Source organism: Cyprinodon variegatus, unplaced genomic scaffold, assembly GCF_000732505.1.
Source record: "Cyprinodon variegatus isolate N-32 unplaced genomic scaffold, C_variegatus-1.0 Scaffold437, whole genome shotgun sequence".
Taxonomy (NCBI): domain Eukaryota; kingdom Metazoa; phylum Chordata; class Actinopteri; order Cyprinodontiformes; family Cyprinodontidae; genus Cyprinodon; species Cyprinodon variegatus.
In genome coordinates, this window is record NW_015150890.1 from 286292 (window position 1) to 291299 (window position 5008).

The following is a 5008-nucleotide window of genomic DNA, read 5'->3' on the forward strand; positions in this document are numbered from 1 at the left end:
GAGAACTTTTGCCATCGCGCCCTTTAGCCTCATTAAAGTTCTCTTCTAGTTACTTTAGATGCTGTTGTTTTTCCCTGGTTACTCTCTGCTGCCCCCTACTGTCTTTTCCTTTCCCTGTACGTCCTTCGAGTTACTTCTGTCCACACCTGCTCCCTATTAGCTAATTAGTCCTGTTCAGTTCCTCATTGCTGGATCCTCGTCATTCTTTAGGTTAATTCCTCCTGACTGTTTCCTAGATTTTTGGTTTGTAATTTTCTTATCGATTAGTTTTGGATTATGGATTTTTTATTTTTACTTCTTAATTAAATTTTCAAGACATCACCTCTGCCTCTTCTACTCTGCATGTGGGTAAAACAGTTTAATCAACAAAAACTAGATTCAGATTAAAATGTCTGATTATAAATTATATTAAAATCACAATATTTAAAAGAATAAAAATCTGAAGTTGCTGACAGAATTAGTCCTGCTCATTAAAAATATACAGTATTTATAAAGAAACTTTCTGCTTCCCAATAAACAAAGCAAAAACAAAGGATGCAGGACAGAAAAATAAAGATTTTCCAGGATCCTGAGATCAGCACAGCTCGCTGCCATGGTTCTCCATTCCATTCTTCTTCATGTCGACGATGTTTTGTCCTTTATGCATTTGTTCTGTGCTGGAATCTCTTTGTTGTCAAACGAACAGCCTGACTCAGAGATTCAGATCCTCTGCATGGAGAACAATAGAACTGAGACGCTTCGCCGTTTGATCGGCATCAGAGCCGAGCGAGCTGATAATAAACGCTGGTTTGGTTTCTAATTTAGGGTTTTAGCTGAAAAGCTGCGTTTTGAACAGGCCTCGTTGTTCCTGACTGTGATGCGTATAGATGTGTGCGGACTGAGCTCGGTATCAGATGAGCATCAATCTTGGCGCTGTGAGTCTTCACACTTGTTTGTGTGCCACGCGTGCCTCATCGAGTCATCCCGCGCTCTGATTGCATCTTCTGGTTTCTCTTCTCATTCCAGCTGGTATCAGCTGAAAGACATCTTCTCTGTTATCAGCCCTCATTTTAATTGCAAATGCAGCAAGCGTGTTAGTGATTAAATGGAAAATTGCACATTAATTGATGAGACTGAAGATAAAGCCAGTCCAATTACCTCATGGTATTTTGGGCCTCTCAAGTTCCGCTGTTCCTCGAAGGAACGAGCCGCCAAATGCCAAGTTTGAGCAGGAGATTGGGCATCAATAAACACATGATGTTCACGACCCGCCCAGGCGTGAAAATCCAAACAAGAAGAGAAAAAAGATTTCATTTTGTCACACGGTTCTCCTCAGTGTGAAAGCACAAACCTCCCTTTGAACCAAGCGAAGGTGTTCAGTCACACAACAGGCCGTCACATTCAGGAGGACAAATGACGTGTTTGTTCCTGACAAAGGCCCTGGAATTATGACACAGCTCATAATGCACACGGACCGGAGAGCGCCTGTAGTCGCAATCAAAATTCAAAAGCAAGCAGAAAGTGGAAAATGAGAGCGAAGTAGGCATAAAATTATTCCAGCCAACATCAAAGGCTTTCCTGAGTTTAGAATAGAAGCAATTTCCCTTTCAGTGCCGTTAGGAACCGTTCTGTTCACAATTCAATTTCCCAACAGTGGCGGGCAGACAGTGTGTTCCCGCTGCACCGATGCCAGGTCAGGTCGCCTCCCGATTCCACGCCTTTACCTGCAGCACTTAGATCAGACCTCCGATCTGGTCAGATGTAATCTGATTACTGACGGTTGACGGTAAAGCCTGAATGTGACTGAAGCTTGAAGGTAAATTTGTCACATGAGGCTGAAACTTTGGACTGAAACGTCCAGCTGCAGATAACTGAACTGAATCCCAGAAAGTGATTTCTTTTATTATTATTATTCAAAGACATTTATCTTAAATTTGGCTCATATTTTGTCTATAGATAAAAAAACATCCAGATTTGGTTTTATGTGATGATCAGAAGTTTAATGAGACTGAGTGAAAAAGAAGAGCAGTTTCAGCCTGAGATCCACTATCAGGTCCTCTGCTTAAAGAAAATATGACTTTTTGCTGCACGTCTTACATATCTTATTAATATAAATGGCCTTTGATGATGACGGAAACATCTTGATGTCGGTCTCTATCCTATTCAATGTCTTTAGCAGCATTTTAGATTAAAAAGCTTATTTCCATGACAATATATCACTTTATTTGCCGTTACACACAGGTTTGCTACTGCAAACCCAGTTTTCATGTCTTTTCAACGATCTGAAAATGATGGCTTTTCAACATTCGCTTTTCAACCGAATGTAGACGTCGTTTGGACGTAAATCATTTACAGTTATTTCCAATAACTCTTTCAGACATAAGTTGCTAAACCTCTATGCTTAATGAAAAGCACCAAGTTTGTGTTGGATTAGTGGTTTATGTTACTGTTGACATTCTTTTCTCATATTCATGCATGAAGCTTTCCTAACAGAACATAAATCAATTCTATTCAGTCTATTTCTATAGCTCCATTTCACATCATGTCATCTCAGCTCACTTTCCAGTTCACCAGATCATCCAGTCAGATTGATTCAAAGTTTTCTATCTAAGGAAAACCAGCTGATTGCATCGACTCATTGACTCTTCAGCAATCCCTCACACTAAGCATGCTTGTAGCGACAGTGGAGAGGAAAAACTCCCTTTGAACAGGAAGAAACCTCCAGCAGAACCAGGCTCAGTGTGAGCGGCCATCTGTTGAGGCCCACTGGGGTTCAAGGAGACAGAAGCAGACATAGAAAAAGAAGCATAGATACAAAAGGCAACTGTCAACCAGCTCCACAGGCGGCCCCGTCCAGGAAACACACAGCCAGGCAGACGAGCTCCGAGCCAGCTCCCATGTCAGAGGATGAAGAGAGCACATCCAGTTAGTCACAGTCAGAGAAACAGGACTACACTGGAAAACAGGCCAAGCTCCAACATCTAGAAACAAAGGTGTTGATGGCAGCAGCACAGCTGATATTTCTCTCCAGGATGGAGTCACAGCCAAACAGGAAATTAAATCCTCTTAGGTTCAAACATGAGAGGAAACAGAGTTCTAGCTCGGTTTGACAGATGATCTAAGAGAAACACTTCTTGAGAGTCAGAACATTTTAGATTTGGTTTGATATAAATATACTACAAATATTCCACCAGGTGAGTTTCCTGGTATCTAATATCTAGCCTACACATGTGAGAACAGTCTCCCATCAAAACCTCATTTAATCTTCGCCGTTTGAGTGTTTTTGTTAGGAGGTTGACCTGCGAATGCAATGAATAACATTTGGAAGCAGGTATGTCACCTTGCTCAGACATTATGCACCTGGAGGGCCTGAAAAAGAGGATGGTGAATAAATAAATCAGGTGTTTTTTGAATATGAGTTGGATCTAATCATGGCCTTATTGTCAGGCCTGATTTACAATGCAAACACCAGGAGGCAAAGCCTCCATGGTGTTGAGTGAAGCCATGGATGGAAGGACAGAATGGTAATGAGATTTCGAGCCGTGAGGGTGGATTCAATAGAGAAGATGGAAAAGCAGGCCGATCAGAGCGGCCTGCCTCCACACTGTAAACACAGGCATATATAATGATGCACACATTGCATGAAGAGATCCTAAAGCTTCGACCAGTGTTATCCCCGGGGCCATACGCCTCTCACTACTTCATGGCCTCAAGTACAACTACAAGCACAGAAGTCCACACACATTAAAGTTGCAGCTCATGCATAGCCAGAGGCAAGGAGAGCCTGACTCCTGGTTTTAGGGCTACAAACATCCCCCAGAGGAAAGCTAGCTGCATGCATACTGCAGTCTGAATCCAGACCACATTCCCAGGCCACCTCATTAACCCCAGCCACCCGTCCTCCCGCATCCAGCCAAGCTTGCAACACGTTGCTCCCATGCTTCCTATAATATTGCTGTAATTTATTCATCATCAGCCCTCGTCGATTTGACCCACTCTCGTCTGCAACACAGATAAGCTGTGAAACTGGAGCGCAGAAAACATTTGCTCTGGTCATTGTGAGCATGGTCAGGTTGGCCGCTGTGGACCAGCTTTATGCCCCCATCCTCAGCAGCCCTCTGAAACCGAGCAGTGGCGAGTTCAGACCGAGCTCGGATCGGTTAACCGTGCCGAGCTTGGTTCCTACGAACATTTACATTTCACGCTAGCACGGTTAATGCCGTTATAGGTACCTGATCTGCTCAGGGCCCCGCCCCTTCTTATGACGTCATGATATGGCAACCCCATTCGGACAAACTGTATTGCTCCCATTTCTTAAAAATCAAATCTCTACTGGAGTCTCGACATATTATTACCTATATTTGCTATTATTCTACATTTCATTAGCGATCTAAAGTAGCCGAAATGAGAAAACAATCATAATCAGTCTTGAAGCAAAGCACTGCCTTTTAAGACAGACTGAGCTCTGCCATTTAACACTAAAAGTCTCAGTTTATTTTTATTGCATTTATTAAGAGGGCAGAGGAGGACAAATGGAACATCTTAAAAATGACTTTCGTCGAAATTTTCGACAAATCAAACCGTTATTCTACTTGAAGAAGACTAACGGTTGTTGTTGACACAAACTTAAAACTAGTGTAGCTTAATGTGGCTAACTGACAGAGCTAAAAGAGGCTAACCTGCTAGCTACAGCTAGCCACAGCGCTACTCAGCTCTCCCCCTTTATATCATGGTCTAACAGTTACTTTATTCATCATGAAGATATTATTTTCAGGTAAAACTTCCTCATTAGACACGCTAACACTACAGAAGCTCCCGACTCGGCACCAATGACGCTGTGTGATGTTATTATCGTTGTCTGGGCAACCGCAATGTTTTACATCATGTGGCAACGTCCAGCCAATCATGTAGCGCTACGTCGCTGGCATGAAGCAGGACCAGAGCAGATCTGGTACAGCAGTCCGCGATACTTCAGCTCTCAAGGCAGGAATTTTTTGCAAACAAAAAATGACAGCGGCCATAATGTTCA

General features: G+C 42.8%; 1 protein-coding gene across 4 annotated transcripts in view; it reads right to left on the bottom strand.

The window, feature by feature from the left end:
* The window catches only part of pknox2 (PBX/knotted 1 homeobox 2), an 85462-nt gene that overhangs the window by 47717 nt on the left and 32737 nt on the right, over positions 1 to 5008 (bottom strand). Inside the window, exon 1 of one of the 4 annotated variants that reach the window (XM_015388822.1) lies at positions 1138 to 1247. The exons of the other annotated variants lie outside the window; for them this stretch is intronic. The gene's annotated coding sequence lies outside the window, so the exon portion shown is untranslated. Of the gene's footprint in view, positions 1 to 1137; positions 1248 to 5008 lie in introns of those variants that run through there. 4 annotated transcript variants of the gene reach the window in all.